This window comes from Aedes albopictus, chromosome 1 (genome assembly GCF_035046485.1).
Source record: "Aedes albopictus strain Foshan chromosome 1, AalbF5, whole genome shotgun sequence".
Taxonomy (NCBI): Eukaryota; Metazoa; Arthropoda; class Insecta; order Diptera; family Culicidae; genus Aedes; species Aedes albopictus.
In genome coordinates, this window is record NC_085136.1 from 204,510,964 (window position 1) to 204,532,163 (window position 21,200).

Consider the following 21,200-nt stretch of genomic DNA (forward strand, 5'->3'; position numbering starts at 1 on the left):
GTTATGGAATGTCATGTACAACGAGGTGTATCAGTAGGTCGGCTCCAGAGGCACGTTCTTCGGCTTTGCTGACGATATTACGCTGCAGATCTACGGTGAATCGATCTAAGAAGTGGAGTTGACTACTGACCACTCGATCAAGGTTGTGGATTGTGGAAGCATGGGCACTGGAGTTCCCACTCTCCACAAAACTGAGGTGATGGTTGTGAACAATTAAAAGTCGGAGCAGCAAGCGGTGATTAGTGTAGGCGATTCCTCTATCACGTAGAAGCACTCCGTCGAACAGTTGGGTGTGATGATCGACGATAAGCTTGCCTTCGGTAGCCACGTTGATTACTAAAGAGGTTTTCCCTAATTTTGGTAAAGGGCGGAGGAGTGCCTAGTGTATGGAACTTCGGCCATGGGAGGATCTAAGGATCCTAATCTAAGGATTTTCAAGTGAACGAACTTCGTTTGCCAAATGGTGATTTCACTTCCTCTGATGAGGAAGTTTTGGAATGTTTATTCAGTACACACTTCCCCGGATGTGTGGATATTACATCTTCGGATGAACTTGATGTCTTTTCTTGTAGTTATGATTCTTTAGCTTCGGCTCGGAGTATCATAACTTTAGAATCGATTGAATGGGCACTTAATAACTTTGCTCCTTTCAAATCTCCTGGGGCAGATGTGATTTATCCTATTTTGCTTCAGAAGGGATTTGATCATTTCAAACATGTTTTGAAACAACTACTTGTTTGCAGTTTTGCTACAGGGTATATTCCCAAATCCTGGCGGGATATTACTGTGAAGTTTATTTCGAAAGTGGGTCGCGCGTCGTATGAAGAAACAAAGAGCTTCAGACCTATCAGTTTGACCTTTTTTCTTCTGAAATGCTTAGAACGCATAGTCGATCATCACAACCGTGATGTTCATCTGGCCAATGTGCCTCTTCATGTGAATCAACATCAAGATCAACATGCTTACCAATCTGGAAAGTCCACTGTGACTCATTTACACAAAGTTGTTTACGATATCGAGAAGGCATTCGCTCAAAAGCAATCCTGTTTAATCTTTTGAAAATGCATTAAAAAGTTTTATAAGTTTTACTAAAAGTTCTATAACTTTCAGAAAACTTATTCGATCTCGCTCAAAATTTTACTAATGGAGCTTTAATATATGATTCATGATGGGTCAAAATTTCAGCGTTTCTGATTGACGCATAAAAAAGTTATTAACATATGAATGAAAAATTATGTTGACAAAAAATTTGCTGTACGGACAATTGTTTGATACACTGTAACATTGTTAGTCGGTATGTGCATCAGCACTCTTTTCGACCTGATGCAAAACGCTTTTCAGGTAGTTGAGGGTTGGTGTCGCCAATATGGCCTTTCGGTAAATCCGAGTAAAACATCTATTGTTCTTTTCACGGAAAAGCGAAACCGTAATGGTGTTCGATCTTTACGTCTCTTTGATTCTGAAATCAATGTGACTGAACAGGTAAAGGAGTCATTCTTGATTCCAAGCTTTCCTGGACACCTCATGTTGAGTTCCGAATCATGAAAGCTTGTACAGCCTTCGGGCAATGCCGGCGAACCTTTGGTACAACTTGGGGTCTTTAACCCAAGTATATCAAATCGATTTACACAACTGTTATTCGTCCAATATTGGCTTATGGACGTCTTGTGTGGTGGTAAAAGGGCGAAGTGAGAATGGTCCAATCAAAATTAGGCCATCTCCAAAGGATGTGCTTAATGGCGATGTCTGGAGCGTTCTCTTCAACTCCTACGGCAGCGCTCGAAGTGCTCTTTGACGTTGCCCCACTACACATTCATCTCAAACAAGAAGCACTGTCTTGCACTTACCGTCTATGGGTACTCGGTTTACTAGAGGAAACTCCTGTGAACCGCAGTTCAACACACACCTCGTTGTTTCCACTTTTGGTGAATTGGGACAAAGTTGTCCTTGCTCCAAGTGATCTTACAATTGCTTGTAATTTTCCATATAGGACATTTTCCACGAAATTCCCTTGCCGGGAAGAGTGGACATCTGGTTATCTGGAGAGAAGTATTTCAGACGGCATCGTATGTTACACTGATGGCTCCCTTCTCGGAGGGCGCTGCCACTCAGCACAAACAATACTGGAATAGTTTGGAGTCATGTCGTCAAACAAGATTGTATTGTACTGAGCCATCTCTAGGGGTGGCAAAGTATCTTACAAATCTGTCAAAGCAGAATTGCAGCATGCTGGTCAAAGCAATGACTGGCCACTGCCGACTCAGCTATCACATGGCGAATATTCAGCAAGCTGATTCATTTGCCTGTGATAGCTGTGAATCCGATTATGGAACTTCGTATCATTTGATATGTAACTGTCCAGTTTTTGCGCAATTGCGTTTCCGAGTACTCGGGAAACACTTATTAAGTGAAACTGACTTCAGAAACCTGAATCTTCAGGGCGTTCTGTTGTTCTTGACCCGCTGTGGTAAAGAGCTATAGGCTTTCTGTACGCTTTATGCGTTCACAGTGCCCTTCTCAGGGCGCTGTCTGAACCCATTGTGGTATGCTTATGCGTTATTACAGTGTCCTTTTCAGGACGCTATGTGAACCCATTGTGGAACGCTTTTGCGAGTATGACGGTCCTATTCCCTTACCTGCCCTTTCCCCTGTCCTATCCTTTTTCCTTCCCTTCTCCGTCAGGTAAATGATGAATAGGCTCGTGTTCATGGTGATGGCACAAATTTCCCGAATGGAGGAGAACGTGCCTCTAGAGCCGACCTACTGATACCTGATAGTGTATGGAACTTCGGCAATGGGAGGGGTTCAACCCCTAAAACCCCTCCCTCGTGCACGGGCTTACTGGAAAGACGTAGGATTTGGCGGCAATGGAAGAGTCCACCAGGGTAGCATGCTGGTGCTAAGCCATTGTGTTTAGTGGGTCGGGGGTGTAGTTCTGTCTTCTTCTTTGCCTGTAGGAGGTGGTCTCGACCCTCACACTCCCTGGACCTCCCTGTACTCGGTTGCTACCAGTCCAGGAAAATGCTATAGCGAGGTTGAGCTAAACTTTTTCTTTAGAATAGTACATAACTACTTTTCTGTATGGGACAAGGTTATGGTGACGTTTTTTCGTATAGACCGCGATGTAGTGCAAAATACATAAAACTGTAGCCAATGCATTCGCAAAAAAAATAATCATATTGTCCACAATCCTTCAGATATTTAACAAGAAAAATGACGAAGAACAAACTAAACCCATAAAATGTTCCTTATGTATTCAAGGCAAGTGCAATGAATCAAGATTAATCATTTGTATTCGCTCTACTAACCAACACACGAAACCGCAAATTAGCCGCAGCTGTTTCTGATCATTAGCCTTGACATTCGCTAGCACATTATCGCTTTCTCCGCGGGGATGAGCAAGGTAAAATTGCGTGGAGCTAAGGAACGGAGGGGGAGCCGCAACCCCCCACCGCAGCCCCACCATAATCAAGCACCAGGAGCAAAAGCCTTCAAAAAGCCCATTTGTCTGTGATGACACCCATAAATAGGGGTTGATTGGCGTTCATTACACACAAGGGGCACCGAGTGTGCGATCCACGGCAACCATTTAGGGAACAACAGCCACCCGAACATCAGCTTATCATTCTGTAGGTTTGCTTCCTCTCCCTCTCTCTCTCGGCTCCGGTTGTTCATATTCCGCCGGCACCCGAGTTTGGGGGGGGGGGCTGCTCAAGCGATGTGCTCTGTGGTGTTGTTGTGTTTTGAACTTTTTTGAAGCTGGGTCATTTTTTAGCACAACCACAGTGGAAAGCTGTTAGCGAAAAAACGTGGTCAAACAAGGTGAAATAAATTATATGCTTTATAGAAATAGTCATACATAAGACTTTGATCCAAACATTTCTGTAGTTAGTAAAAAAAATGGTAAATGAAAAAAAAATGGAAAATGAAAAAAACACCCTTAATAGTATTTCAGAGAATAGTGCCGAATCAAATCAAAATTGTAGCACTACATTTGTATTCACACATTTTTCCAAAATCTTCATTCCAATTTTTAATTATTGATTTTAGTCATTATTAAGCACTTTCAGGAAGATTATGTTGAGAATGTAAGGGCTCGAGTCACGCATAGTGCAGTGGGTTTCACAAATGAAAATTCCTATGGCATCGAGTATTTTAGTACCTGCCGCTTGTAAAAACCTCTTATTCAATAACTGTGGTAGTTAACTGGTTGGTACGCCAAGAGCAAGAACAATATTTATTGATTCTATTGATATTCGAATAATCATTTTTTTTTTCTTTTTTAGAGAGATTTTCAACCCGAGACTGGCTCATCTCTCTGGATAATCATTCAAAATATGTTATCAAAATCAAAAACAAACCATACATTCACGATCCATGATTTTTCGACTGCACACCTCAACGTTCTCTACTCAACTGATGATTATATTTCAGGCTCTGCTCATCGCAAGGAATGCTCCAGCAGCGGAAGCAGTGACGAAGCGGAACCTTGTTTGGCATTGCTATTGAAATATTTGTGTATGTAAACAGACAGCAGCTTTCCACCAGCGAAGCTACCCAGATCAGCGGCCCACCGCCACCACATATCTACTGATGGTAGCATACCATAAATCCTCGCCACCACCACCAATTGCCATCACTGGGCTGCAACAGGAGAATCAGTTTGGTTTGCCGCCACGCGCCCATCGGCTGGTTCACGTACGTCGGCAAATTTGGAAACTGAAAACTGAAACCGAGCTGAAACTGAAATTAGGACGCCAGACGTGGCAGTTATTCCCCTGGTACTTGTCAAAAATGGTTAATTGATTGCAATTAGGTTGATATTCAAAGTGCGCCGAAGTCTAAGTTTTCCTGGTGGAAGTATATCAATATTGGGGTTTTTCTATTAGAAATGAAGAAATGTGAAAACAGAAGCATCAATATCAGCCAACAATCAAGTACATCAAGTACTTACTTGATACTTGATGGGCTACAACTCGTAGCGGTCAGTCTACGCCGAAAGAAGCATTCGCCTCCACTGGTCTCGGTCCTGGCCCAATCGCTTCCAGTCACCCTGAACGTTTAGAGCCCTTTAGGTCCTCTCAACTTCAAAAAGCCAACATAGCTCTGATCATCACAAGCTCCTACCTCATGTTCCAAGCGATGACAAAGACCGCTATCTAAACGTTGTGTGCTTAGCTGGTAGTGCAGCCTGGGCACTGTTGTCCTTCTGACTTCAGCTAGATTGAGGAGGTACGTCTCGAGCGTCTGTTCACCAAGTAGGTGCGGCTCAAACAGCGTCTGTTCTGGCATCCAGCGGCTGAGTATGAAATGCTCCTCCACCGGAAGCTATACCTAAGGTGGCAACCCCACCACGGTGGATAAGAAACCTTAGGCCAACAACCTACTGTCTCCGAAACCCAAAACAACGTTACTGAAACCGAATATAAAAGATTATGAACTGATTCAACGGCAACGACTTTTAGCGCGAAACAACGGACAAGAATTGGAACTTGGAATGTATTAACCGTAGCCCAGCAGGGTAAACTGGCACAACTAGCCAATGAGGCATGCCGTATGAAGCTTGTGATCCTAGGACTAAGCGAAGTCCGTTGGCCGAACTTTGGAGAACACAGATTGGCGTCGGGTCAAATTCTGCTATACTCTGGCCTACGAGGTAAACATGCTCCTCGCCACCGTGGAGTTGGTTTACAGCTCAGCGCTCACGCCCACGCCCACGCCCACGCTGATCATGAAATAGGAACCTATGAATGAGAGGATAATTGTAGCCAGATTCAAAACACGGGTTAGAAACCTTACCATGATCCAATGTTACGCGCCAACTGATGCTGCCGAATTGCAAGATAAAGAGAACTTTTACAGTCAACTGAATGCTGTCGTGGACAAGACTCCGAGAGATGATATCAAGATCCTCATGAGCGACTTCAACGCGAAGGTTGGTTCCGACAACTCGGACTATGAGCACGTCATGAGATGCCATGGTCTCGGAGAAATGAGAGAAAACGGAGAGCTGTTTGCAGAGTTTTGTGGCAACTATGATATGGTGATTGGAGGATCGCTCTTTCCTCATCGACCAGTGCACAAAGTGACATGGGTTTCCCGTGATGGCGTCACGGAAAACCAAATCGACCACATCTGCATCAGCCGAAAATGGTGACGGAGCCTTCTTGATGTGCGGAACAAACGTAGCGCCGACATCGCGTCCCACCATCATCTCCTAATCGGCGAGATTCGACTGCGCATTGCCAGAATCCAGCGACAGGAGGAGAAAATCGGGTGCCGGTTCAACACACGCCGACCGCTGCGGTGAAAATGTTCTTCGTCGAGGAGCTAGAGAACCGTGCTGCGAATATTCCAGAAGGTGGAAGCGTAGAAGATCAATGGAGCGCCATCAAGAACGCCTTCATCGCCACCGGCGAGAATAATTTGGGTGAGCTACGCACCCGATGATAGCAGTGGATCACAGATGATACCTGAAGGAAGATAGAGGAGCGAAGGAACGCCAAAACCGCGATATAGCGAGCGAAAACACGAGGAGCCAAAGCCGTAGCCCGTCAGCGCTATTCGGCTCTCGAGAAGGAAGTGAAACGCTCATGTAGACGGGACAAAAGAGCATGGGCGGACTCCCTAGCCGAAGAAGGCGAGAAAGCCGCAAACACAGGCGACATCCGTCTCCTCTACGATGTCTCACGCCGTCTTAGTGGGACCAAGATGAATGCTACGATGCCCGTTAAAGACACGTCTGGACAGTTACTGACCGAACCGGCTGACCAGTTGAAACGCTGGTTCGAGCACTTTGGAAACTTTTTTCAAGTGTCAGTCACGCCATCAACACCTCAGCACGATCCGCCAAGGGTTCGACGCATTACCCGTGTCAACACCGAAGCTCCATCAGTGCAGGAGATAGAAACAGCCATCCGTAGCATGAAATCGAACAGAGCTCCAGGAGTCGATCGCATATCAGCTGAGATGCTCAAAGCTGACCCCGTAGTATCCGCACAACTACTGCATCAATTATTCTGCAACATATGGGAAACCGCGAAATTTTCGGCCGACTGGATGCAAGGCGTCTTGGTAAAGGTACCAAAAAAGGGTGACCTGACTGTATGCGATAATTGGCGGGGCATCATGTTACTGTATATCGTTCTCAAAGTCCTTTGCAAAGTGATCCTTAACCGGATACAGGAGAAGATTGACGCAACTCTCCGACGGCAGCAAGCAGGATTCCGTGCCGGACGATCCTGTGTGGGTCATATTGACAGGCTCCGTATCATTCTGGAGCAAATCAATGAATTCCAAGAGTCTCTCTACCTGGTGTTCATTGATTACGAAAAAGCTTTCGACCGTCTCAATCACGGAAATATGTAGGAAGCAAGGGTGTCCCTGAGAAAATCATCGGCCTCATTGAAGCACAGTACATGGCATTTTCGTGCAGAATACTGCACAACGGTGTTTTGTCCGATCCCATCCGGTTGCTGGAGTGAGGCAAGGATGTATACTATCACCGCTACTGTTCCTCATCGTAATCGTTGAGATCCTGTTAGGTGCGATCGACCATGAACCAAATCGTGGATTGCTGTGGCAACCCATTACTATGGAGCACCTAAATGACCTTGAACTGGCTGATGACGTTGCCCTCCTAGCTCAACGGCGCTCTGAAATGCAGAGCAAGCTCGATGATCTTGCCAATCGCTCCTCAGCGGCAGGTCTTACCATCACCGTCAACAAGACCAAATCGTTGGATGTAAACACGGTCAACCCTTCCAGCTTTACGGTAGCTGGGCAGACAGTGAAGAATGTTGAAAGCTTCCAATATCTTGGTAGCCAAATGGCGGCCGATGGCGGCACCAAGATCGACATAGGCAGGTGCACGGATCAAGAAGGCGAGGGCTGCTATTGCGAGTTTAAGAAATGTATGGAAAAGCAACCAGATTATTCGATGCACCAAAATACGAATTTTCAACTCGAACGTGAAATCTGTGCTGCTATACGCCAGTGAAACCTGGTGTGTATCAGTGGAGAACACTGTAGTGTTCTCTCGGTGGTGGTTGGAACAATGATAATTTATTAGATACAAGCAAATGTCAATGATACAAATCATGGCTACTACGATCCTATAAACACTCAACGGCTGCAGGTCTTCATCAATAGATGCCTGCGGTATATAATTCGTGCATGTTGGCCTCACAATTGAAGCTATTCGGAAGTTACTTTAACAAAAACCTCAAAGGAAAGTGTTTTGTATCCAGCTGTTGCTGTATGCTGCCTAGGTCCCGAAGGGAGTTTTTGAGTGAAATGTTGCTCGAAGAATTCCGGCAATTGGCTGATCAGACGGAAATTGAGTCCGTTTCTGTTATGAGTGTGAGTTCATTCTACTTTGAATTGTGTAGTTGTGCATATTACAAACTCTATTATTATTTGCATTCCTTTTGGGACATTTCGACACTGATTCTTCATAAGGGCCCAACTGACTTTTTCGATTTCTCTTCATCGATCCTCTCTTTGTGTTATTACGGAAAGTGTATTAAATTTTCCAATGATTTTTTGGTTGAAATGCGAAGACGACGACTACATCTTGCTCTAGAAACAAAAAGAATAATGATTTTGTTTATTTTAATTAAGTTATTAGCGAAAGAGAGAGTCGACGAAGAGAAATCGATCAAGTCAGTTTGGCCCTTAAAAAAACATTGTCGATTTACTATATTATTTACACAGACAAACAGACGTCACACTCTGCACGCTTCCTATCAACCACCTTTTTAGCGATTGGTTCAAATATTCAGTAGTAGGTCGATTGGCCACTCGCGGCGCTGGCATCGTTTTTGCTCCTGTTTGACGTTTGCTCACTACCACGGTGGTGTCGCGGCCAAGCACAGTACAATCCCGATTCGTTCGTTGGCGTCTCGTTAGATGGGGTGTCGCGATAGTTGAATGTTCGCTGGTTGGGGTTGGGGCAAAACCCAACTAAAAAGCACTATCAATGGCAAAACGAGTTTGACGTCTGACCGCCGTCGCATCGCAGCTCTTATATACAGAACGTTTGTGCTAGTATGTGTGTGATTATTGACGTATTTATCGTCACTTTCATGTGGCTAGAGCATTTTGATCATGTTGGCATGTTGCCCCAACGAAAACGAACACGATTCGCTAATCGGGGCGCAGTCGTGACCCAACGAGCGAATCCTCACTGTATATGTAGCATTGGGCGATTGCGATGTCGTGACGATCTTTTTAAATGAAGTTTTACGTTTGTTTCTCTGTGTTATTTATATACAGGGATCATTCTACTTTTGTCTCGTTTCAGAGAGCGAGCGAGTAATGGTGCTTTGTTCCATCCCAGGAAGAAGAGCATCGACGGAGTGACATAAACTTTCTTAACGATGACACTCCCAACGTATTTACTTCACATTTATACTTACATACTATGCTGAGCGGTGCCTCTAGAGCCGACCTACTGATGCAGAGCGGTTGGTACGAGATGTCTCCGCTCTTTAGCATTATGGATTACTGCACGAATTTATGCTGGCCTGCTTACTCTTACACGAAATTTGACGTTTGAGCGGTGTCGAAACCGCTCAAATGTCATGTTTTCTGTGAGACTAAGCAGGCCATACTTGTACTGCATCTCAGATGTGCTGCAAGCATTGATTATGACAAGAAAAATGATAGAAATTCTATCATTTTCCAGGATTCTTTCATGAATGGCTGTGTATGTGTAGACTAGACTAGACTAGACTAATTTCAATGATTTCAATAGCTTCAAAACCAACCCATGACGAAGAGAACAAAACTGCCGAAAACATACAATTTCCCCTATCTAACTCTAATGGAGGCGTTAACTATTCCAGTAAATTACGGCTCACCAGCAATTGTGCACCTGAATGGACCAGATAGGGGTATCAGGGGCATGGACACCCTAAGCAAATTAGTACGTTAAAACTTAACATATTATCAGTTGACTTACAACTTTAACTTGTTTCCTACGTTTTTCAATCATTTACAGCAGGTAGAATGTATTTATTGTGAAGAAATAATGAATTGTAAACCGTGTGCTTTTCAGGGCTGGCAGGAAAGGTACGGGGCGAAATGGACACCCATCGGGGCATAATGGACACCTCAATATATTTTATGTTAATTCTTTGATTACATCGACCAGTTAAGTAATTTGCCTACGGAGATCAACACCACAGTTATAATACTCCATCTTAGACGAGTTTACGTAACATCCAAGTTAATTAAATAAACTTAAATAGATATCGTCCCTTCCTTCTTATCCCTTCCCATCCTAGTCGCGAAGATTACGCAACAGGTAGGATAATTAGGGTAGGCAAAATTGTGTTTCTTTTCGTTTCAGAGAGCGAGCAATGGCGCTTAAGCCTAGGCTTGTTAGCCAGGACACATGGTCCAAATGCCTGTGCCCAATCCCGGAAGCAAAAAGGCCCACGGAGTGACAAAATCTTTTAGCTACATCACTCTCAACGTTGGTGTTATACTAGACACTTACATTCATACCAACACATCCACATGATCTACTCAAATACACTTACACAATTTAAATTTTGCCGCATCACTCGCTTATAGTGAATCCCCTATCAACCCATTCTAAATATCCAACTCCTTGACACCTATGGGGGCGCCGGTGAGTCGCTGGCCTTTCATAAAGTAGGTGTCATATCATCACATCCTTTCCAATCCTCGTAACGGAGAAGAAAGGCGTGGCCAGCAATGGAAGTTTTCATGTATTTTTTACTTCAACCTCTGATTGGACAGCTGTTCCTTCCCAAACAGCATTCCATAAGCAATTAGAAGAGGAGTATTAAAGTTTTAACATGACAACTTTCAGTATGCAATCTACGAATTACTCCATTACCACGCAACGCAACGCATCAAAGTTAATTAGGGTAGTGGAGGTATTTTGGACCGGGCAGGTATTTTGGACCACCTAGGAAGTTTTATGATATTTATCACATAATCTCCACTAAATCTTAGTACATTTTTATTGGAACACGAAAAGTATTCAACTATGTGATGACCTTTATTTTGGATGTCAGTTAAATATGCTGTTTAGTATCAAAAATAGAGAAAATGTTTTCACTTCCAATGAAACGCACGGAAAAGCACTAAAAACAAAGGAGGTGACAAATTTGTAGTCGGCTTCGAAGAGGTCTTAAATTTTACAAATAAATATTTATTTCATGTGAATGTAGTTAAGGCCTTGTAAGAACTCAAAATAAACTGTTCTTGACCTCGGTGGAGCGATAATATTCACTAAAATGGTGGTTTGAGGTATGGCCAAAATATGTTCAACATAATCAGATATGGACATATTTTGAATCACCTGTCAGATCCATCTCTCTAGTTCCTTCTAAAGCGAGAAAACATTCATGCCAATGTGATGTACCTTCTCTGAAAACAGATAAATAGAATAAGTTGAGACCTCCCGTGATCTGGGTTGTTATACGTTTATTTTACAATGAGATTGTTGTGGGTTCGATTTGTTCCAACAACTTTTCGCCAAATTAAAAATTTCAATTCGATTTGTGTCCTAACAACTAACAACGATGAAATTTTCAGGTGTTCAGTCATCCAGTTTACAAAAGTTGTCCTTCTCGGCAATTAGTTTATGACTGAGACAATGTGTTATCTAATGTATGTTTGACAAATTACATATCATTCAAATTATTTTTGATGGCCTTTCCACTCATTACAATATGTGTGGATCGCCCTTATATTTAGCAAAATCACTAGACTTTCATTCTTCTTATGAAGCGTTACGTAATTTATGCATGGTGACTGACGTCACCACACGTTTGCGTAACATTTTTTTATGAAACATCATACTACAATGCGTAAAAACTGGCAATTGCAGCAAAATTTCATGTTTTACCGTTACGTAATTTTTAAACGTTCCCTGCCTCAAAAAATGTATTGAAAAGATGTAAACTTCACGTAGTTTTAACTATGCTTAAATTTTTGCTGAGGTGGCTTTCATTTCATCAATTAATTGAAGTTAAATTTGGTGGGCCAAAATATGTGCACTTGGTGGTCCAAAATAAAGTCAGGTGGTCCAAAATAGAAGCCCGAGATCCTTCAAGAGTTTTGATTTTTCTTGTATTTACTACAACAATTTTAAGTTCTGTTTGGCCTTTTTCGACAGAAAATATGTTGCTCTAAGTAATGCCTACTGAAATTATCCATATTTTGAAGTGGGAACCTTCTTTTTTCGCTCTATTGTTCATTCACTTCCTAAAGGGGTCCAAAATACCTCCCTTAAACTTTAGGCTAAAATAAACGGATTGATTTTATCCAAACTCTCTAAAACGCCTAACAGTATGCAATGCGCGTACACCCATTTGTAATTGCCAGTGTTCATTTCACCCCGAATCGACTTCAACATTAAAATTGCTATTTTAAGTAAATTCTGATCAAAAATAAAATATTCTTTTATTGCTAAATCTGCGTACCGTAAACTGGGGTGTAGTTGATCAGTGGGGTGAACTTGATCACTCAATTACCTGCGTATGACGATTTTTGAGGAAGCAACAATTCTATTGTAACCTTTCGCAGTCCAATGACGTAACATCAAAATGGAATGGTAACTTCCTTGAAAGTCGATATCCGTGGGTAATTGAGTGATCAGGTTCACCCCACTGATCAACTACACCCCAGTTTACGGTATACATGTAGATAAGATAACAATTCACTTGTTTTTATGGTGGACACACTCCAACACTCGTAATACTTAATTTGCTGCTGATACGAAACAGTCTTCAAAAAATCCCACTCCAAGAGCTGCTGAGATTCAAAACCACATGAGCATGATCAGTTCGAAGCGCTTATTTCGTTTCAATCCAGGCATGCATTGAATCTTGCCTCCTGTATGGGAGGATTGAATCCCATGATTCAATCCTTGATTGATTCTCACAGCAGTGGAAATGCATCGCGTTACCATAGATATTTAGTTGAGTGTGAATAGAAAATTTTTCCTTGACAGATTACACAGAGAGAACGAAATACTTTGCTTCCTTGATTTTATCCGAGGAGCGTTCTCTGCAATCTCTTTTCAGTTTACGAGTTTCAATCAAACGAACGCAATCGATTCTAGACGGGGCAGAAAGTTGTGTTCTTAGTTCCAGACTGACAGATTCCTAACCCAATGTTTTTCAAAAATTGACCAAATGGCGGGATTGACTAATAATTTTCGCACAGACCTTTACTGTAGTTTTTTTCGCTGTTAATGGCGATCGGGCTTGCAAGGTCAGACCCAACTCAGGAAACTGGGCTTATCTTCAAGCGGAAGCTACGGGCTAAATATGTAGCTAGTCTTTGTTGGAGGTGGTGCTTTTGAAATGGGCCAGAAGAGATAGTTATTTTCCTGAGCTTACGCTCCTTCTTCATCACAAATTATTGAATTAAAAACGTGGGTCTACACAGTTCATCTGTTAGAGACGATTAGAGATATATACCTCTAGAAACGGTGGGTGTCTGTTAAATTAAACATAATCATCCCGAAAAAAATCCTCACACAAATAAAAATTAAATAGAATTTTGCGTTCAATGAAAGGCTTTGGCAGGTACGGTATGTACTGCTACCATTGAACATTTCACTCTTAGTGGTATGGACAACGGGCACCCGAAGAGGCAATTTTCTTCGGAACTAAACACATCCTTAGCTTACCAAACTTTTCAGTGCATTTGAACGTAGGGATTCAATCTTCGGATTGAATCCCATGCACAGATCCCGCACGCTGAGATTGGAAAAAATCATGATCCAAAACGATCCTGGTATTAAGGATCATTTCAAAGCATGCTTGTTTGGATCATGGAGTAGAAGGATGCTCTTGAAAGACTGATACGAAATTATAAGAATTTCATCATATTAAAAACAAATTTCAATTTCAATGATATTTTGATTGTTTTGGAGCAATATTAATGGTACTTTTGGAAAAATATAACAATGACTTGTTCTTTTACACTTGTGCATTAAAAGATTACAATAAAAACCAACGATTTCGGCAAAAACAGGGGTGTCCATTATGTCCCAATCCCCCTACCCTCGCGGGCAACCGCATTCTAAAGTTGGCATATCAAAACGCATCGGTTAACGTCACGAGTATAATGATCATGGATTTATTTGCGCTATTGATGGCTACGTTTGGCGCAACTTTATGGCTTTTGCTTTGCTACTAATATTTATTCCCTGTGCAGTCCCTGTCGGGTCATACACGAATGAAATGAGAACCAAATCACAATTTTGATAATTTACCCGACGTCTCCACTAGACAGGAATGGCTTGCCTTATTCTCTGGACAGATTATGTCCTGTCAGAAATGTTTTTCGCCGTTAGCAAGGAGAGCAGCTCTGCTGAAAATTTCTGCAACGTTTTCTCTGAATGACAAATCGGTGTGAATCACAAACACAACATGTTTCATCATTATGTACACTCCAAGCCGGTGTAGCAAACGTATCTTCATCAAACGGAATTTTAATGAGCCAGGTGAGAGGAAGCTCGTTCTCTTATCCGATTGATTGAAGTTTTGCCTTTAAATCCTCTCAAATTTTATTAATTTCTTTTCAGTTTTGCCCAAAGTGTGGATTTCCGCAGACTGCACTCTCCCCGTTTGGGATGGCTATTCCTACGGCACCTCCAATGGCCCCACCCATGATCCCATACATGGCCCCACCCATGGCTGCGCCGTACTGGCCTTTCCCCTCAGTGGGCCCGCCAAGGTGGCGCATGCCACGGCAACAGCGGCAGCAGGAGGACCGCCAGCAGCAGAAGCAGCAGCCGGAGGAGCAGCCACCGGGGGTACAGTGTTACGTAAAATAACATGGAACACTACAAACGCTCTATTTTATTTTTCACTTGGCACCCAGCCGCGAAGAATAAAACAGAACACTACCCTAAGGGGGCATCCATTTAGTACGTCACGCTGAAATTGGGAATTCTCGACCCCCCCCCCCCATCATACGGGGTTTTCCTATACTTATTACATTGGTTATCACACTTTCACAAACCCCCCCCCACCCCCCTCAAATCGTGACGTACTTTATGGATGACCCCTAATGAGCAACAATTAACGATCACAGGATGACGAGGTTTCATATTTGTTCTAGGTCCATCAGTCATGCTGAAGTTTGTGTTTAATATGCCTGATGGCATTATTGATAACAGTCTTTGTTCTGTGTTCATAGCTTAATTTTGTCTAGGAAAACTAATCCTAATTGGTCATCTCGAATCGGGTTATAATGCAAGACGTAGGCGGCTGCCTTTTGATGTCCGTGTTAGGAACCGTTTGCCTGTCTTACAGTCATTTATCGCCAGAAATGACCTGTAAGTATGCAACCGCTTTGGTTGGTAGGGCTATTTTTCTCCTGAGTTATGGAAGAACCCTATAAATGCACATTAAAATTGTGAGAATACATATTCACAAGTTAAAATTGAACATGCAACATAAAAATAAAACTGCTAGGGGGATTAGGGGCATAATGGACACCCTAAGCAAACGGGTACGTTAGACCTGTATAACGAAGAAAAACTTAACATATTATCAGTTGGCTTACAACTTTTACTTGTTTTTTACGTATTTCAATCATTTATAGCAGGTAGAATGTCTTTATTGTGAAGAAATAACGATTTTTAAATCGTGTGTTTTTAGGGCTGGCAGAAAAGGTACGGGGCGAAATGTTCATTCAGGGAATCATTTGGTGGTCCCCGATTACACCAAATTTTTGAGTATAGGTTAAACGGAAACAATAATAGCAAAAACAAGTACAACAATTTTTAATTTATATGATTTGGTAGTGAAAATTTTCACCTCAAGTTTATTTTTTTCAGCAGAATATTTTTACTAACTAGGGTAATTCATGAACCGTACGCGTGAAAATGTTTGCACCATCGTACAAATAAGGTACCCATATCACCTGTACACACAATGTCTTGGTTTTTATTGCATGCACGTTAGCTCTAACTCATATCACAGTAGGTTGCGGGTTAAAAAATCCGATTTCTTAAGTTTAAAATTTGCACCATGAAGGGGTAGCAGCGGTAGTCGGGACTTGTCCACGCGCAAATGTTAAAAGAGACATTTCAGGAGTGTTCAGGAGAACCATAAAACAGTATTAGACCGAAAAAAAGCAAGGGCAACTATTCCCGAATGTGTTTACTGGGCGTCCAAGGTTAACATGGATTAAGAAAGCTATCGCTGCCACCAAAAAGAAGATTTGGGTGGATTATATGCGCTCAATGAGAAAAATGGCAAAGAAACGCGAAATCAGCGACTTAACGGCATGGCATATCGAAAAGGAAAATTACAGTGGCCTTTATGATCCTTCGACCATAGAAAAAAACTTACATTATTACCAATGGCATCCAGGAGCTACGAGTAGCGCCATATAAGAAAGTCTTGAATTTGCCCGAACGCAACCTCCGTTTTTTTCGATTTCCGAAAAACTATCGATCCGTACCAAATTCCAGAATCAATAGTTATTATAACTTTTGTTTGTGTGTCAATTTCTACACCATTAGGCAATGTCAAAATAAAAAAATAAATTCAAAAATTGTTAATCTTGACTTTGACACTAGGGTAAAAAATATAATTTGGACATGTATGTAATTTGGACAGGCACGGCGTTGTATGTCTTTTTCCGGAGAACCTATAAAAGTAGATACTTCTCAATATCGATTATTGGATCAAGAAGACCCTATTCTGATGACTTACGGTGAAAATACGCTTAACAATTAAGAATTTACTTCAAAATTATCGAAAATGTAAATTATTTCACTAAAACCCCTCAAATGCAAAGGTATGCAAGACGACATACACTTCGCAGTCAAATACAATATTCGCCTCAAAATCGTTGAATTAATCATTGTAAGAAATTTAAAAGCCTGATTGCAATGAAAAATGTTCAATAAAGAAACATTAGGCAGCCAATCTCTTAACATTCATCTAGAACGCTTAAAATAGGTTGTGTCCAAATTACATTACAAGTTTTCTACTGTAAATATATTTTGGTCATCTGACGAACTACATGGAGATGCTGTGTGATTGCATACTTGGAGGCGTATTCTGTGGGTCTGGCGATATTTCCTCGATTTTAACAAAAACTGTAATAGTTATCAAAATAGATGCCAGTTAAGCGAAGAAATATGATTATTTGCTAGAAAATATCTGTTAATTTATGCTACTTCCATGATGTAGCAATATTCATGGCTAAACATTGAGATAATTGCCCTGTCCAAATTGTATATACCTAAGGGTGTCCAAAACATATATTCGGTGTCCAAAATTCAATTCTAACAGGCGATTGGAAATTGTGGTTTTCTCAGCTTAAAATGCTTTCGTTAAGGTTTTTGTCACCAGGAACGTAAAGTACAGTCATATTATAAGCGTATTAGTAACTTCGCGAAATAATCAATTACTTTCTAAGGAAGCTAGGGGATGATGTTTCCAACGTTATCTTCAGCCTGTCCAAAATACATGAATTACCCTACCACGGATACTTTTCGACATTTGCGCGTGGACATATCACGAGCTGGGTTGCCACTTCGTCATTATGCAAGTGTAAAACTAAGAAAATCAACACTTTTTATTCACAGCCTACTATGATATGAGTTGTAGCTTAAATGCCTGCAATTAAAACCAATACATTGTCTTCACAAGTAAAACTGGAATTTTATTTAACGATGGTGCAAACATTATCACGCATACGGTATTTTGGACAGGCTGAGGACAACGCTGGAAAAATCGTCCCCTAGCATCCTTAGAAAGCAATTGATTAGGGTAAAAAAGTTGGAGGGGTTGTATACTAGACACAACCGCAAGTCTGACGTTGAATAACGTCCGTTTAAGCACTAGTTTCAATTATTGAATGCTGTAATTAACATTGATAAAGACTGTGATGCGACATTTTGATTTGGTTTAGTTTTATTGTAGACGGCTATTGATAGTGCACCTGCACACAGCTCTCTGCCGACGCGTTCCCCTCGAGGTGTTGATGAAAAATGAAGGAAGAGGGGAAGAAGAAATAGCTTTTATACTGCCAGGCGCTCGACGGAAAAGTGCAAAACTGTGCTCGAACGTGATTGGCTGGATAAAACATGGGTTCACTTTTCTCAAATTTTCAATAGTTTGTTGTTGAAAATCAATAGTAACCTTAGATAGATTCGATGCGTGGATAAATTTGTGATCCATTCATGAAAAAAAATTGAAAATCCATCAAGAAATGACAGAGTTATTAGCGCTCAAAATCTAACCACTTTTCGTAACATGCTCAAATTTTCGTTTTCTGAAGTTACACCCATATATGTTGCCGAAGGACGTTATTCAACGTCAAAATATAATCTGGACATGTATGTAATTTGGACATGCACGGCGATGTATGGCTTGTTCCGTAGAGCTAATAAAAGTAGATACTTCTCAATATCGATTGTTGGATCAAACAGACCCTATTCTGATGACTTACGTTGAGAATACGCTTAACAATTCAAAATTTACTTCAAAATTGTCGAAAATGTAAATTATTTCACTAAAACCCCACAAATGCACCGGTCTGCAAGACGACATACACTTCGCAATCACATACAATATTCACTTCAAAATCGTTGAATTAATAATTGTAAGAATTTTAAAAGCCTTAGTGCGATGAAAAATGTTCAATAAAGAAGCATTAGGCAGCCAATCTCTTAACTTTCACCTAGAATACTTGAAATAGATGGTGTCCAAAATACATTACAAGTTTTCTACTGTAAATATGTTTTGGACATCTGACGAGCTACATGGGGATGCTGAGCGATTGCATATTGGAGGCGTATTCTGTGGATCTGGCGATATTTCCTCAATTTTAGCAAAAACTGTAATAGTTATCAAATTAGATGCCTGTTAAGCGAAGAAATTAGATTATTTGCAAGAAAATATTTGTTAATTTATGCTACTTCCATGATTTAGCAGTATTCAAGGCTAAACACTGAGATAATTGCCCTGTCCAAATTGTATATACCTAAGGGTGTCCAAAACATATATTCGGTGTCCAAAATGCTGTTCTAACAGGCGATTGGAAATTGTGATTTTCTTAGCTTAAAAAGCTTTCGTTAAGGTTTTTGTCACCAGGAACGCAAAGTACAATCATATTATAAGCGTATTAGTGACTTTGCAAAATAATTAACTGCTTTCTAAGGAAGCTAGGGGACGATTTTTCCAACGTTGTCCTCAGCCTGTCCAAAATACATGAATTACCCTACCCTCTCCTCCGGGTGAGCCTTGCTGCACTTGCCACAGATGCGGTTTGGTTCTTGCATGCCCGTACTCACAGTAGCGAAAACACTGCATGGGGACGGCTTGGAAATTCGGGGTTTTCATCGGCTCCTCCCGAAATCGATGTGTGGTGGTATAACAATGCCGCAGATGGTCAGAATCACCGTTGGCGTGTTGTCCCATCCGCCCGCGGCATTCCTTCTTTTCATACTTCGTACTTCTTTTACCCCCTGTGAGACTAGCTGAGATTGGAGGTAGTCGTCACCGTCAGTCAGTTCAACTGAGTCGAAGTTCGACACTACGCTCTGTTATCTTTATCACTCTTCCGTCTGCAAGTTCGTTCATTCAGAGTAGGTTTTCGAACTTTGTACAACATAAAACGGCTTCGTACTTCACCAATACAGAGTCTCATATTTTTTTTCTTCTGGTCATAGTTGCTACTAGCAATGGTAAGGACAAGATAACCTATTTTTTTCTATCTATGTTAACGAGCTTTTTAGCCCTAGGCTAGTTCATCTCGGGACCCACGTTTTACTTCCCTTCCGAAGGAAGAACTCACATTTTGTGAGTTTGCCGGGTGTGGGATTCGATCCCAGGTCCTCGGCGTTATAGTCAGGTGATTAAAAAATGAAATGGAAATACGACACATAAGCGATCAGCAGAGAAGGATTAAGGGCAGGTTATTCCAAAACATATGCTATATTTGTTCATATTTGGCCTTTCAATAAATAATTTTACGTTTGAAATCCAAATAATAGATGCTACATAAATACAATTTGATTTTGTATGAGAACTTATTGGACACGGTGTAATCATCGAGGGATCAAGTCTCCCCACGTCGCTGTTGTGCACACTAAAGACCCAAACGCAATGTGGGCGGCATAGCGGTATGACGGCACGACGGCAAGAGCGCGGTATCTTCTAAATCTGACTGTCATTTTGCCGCTGCTGCTTTGCCGCAATTCAAAACACTATTTGAGCGGCCTGACCTCCAAGATATTGAGGAGAAGGTTGGTCGGTTGAAAAACAACAAAGCCGCTGGAGCAGATCAATTACCAAGCGAGCTTCTAAAATACGGTGGAGAAGCACTGGTGAGAGCACTACACTGGGTCATTACCAAGATTTGGGAGGAGGAAGTATTACCGGAGGAATGGATGGAAGGTATTGTGTGTCCCATCTACAAAAAGGGCGACAAGTTGGATTGCGGGAACTACCGCGCGATCACACTGCTGAGCGCTGCCTACAAAATACTCTCTCAAATTTTATGCCACCGTCTATCACCGATTGCAAGAGAGTTCGTGGGGCAATATCAGGCTGGATTCATGGGTGAACGCGCTACAATGGACCAGATGTTCGCCATCCGCCAGATGTTGCAGAAATGTCGCGAATACAACGTGCCCACACATCACTTGTTCATTGATTTCAAATTGGCATATGATACAATCGATCGAGAGCAGCTATGGCAGATTATGCAAGAATACGGATTCCCGGATAAACTGATACGATTGATCAAGGCGACGATGAATCGAGTGATGTGCCTAGTTCGAGTATCAGGGACACTTTCGAGTCCCTTCGAATCTCGCAGAGGGTTACGGCAAGGTGATGGTCTTTCGTGCTTGCTGTTCAACATTGCGTTAGAGGGTATAATTAGGAGAGCGGGGATAAAGACGAGTGTGACGATTTTCATGAAGTCCGTTCAGCTGCTTGGTTTCGCTGATGATATTGATATTATTGCTCGTAAATTTGAGACGATGGCGGAAACGTACATCCTACTAAAGAGTGAAACCAGACGAATCGGATTAGTCATTAATGTGTCGAAGACAAAGTACACTATGGAAAAGGGCTCCAGGGAGGAATCTCCGCGCCCGCCACCCCGAATTTATATCGACGGTGATGACATCGAAGCGGTTGACGAATTCCTGTACTTGGGCTCACTGGTGACCG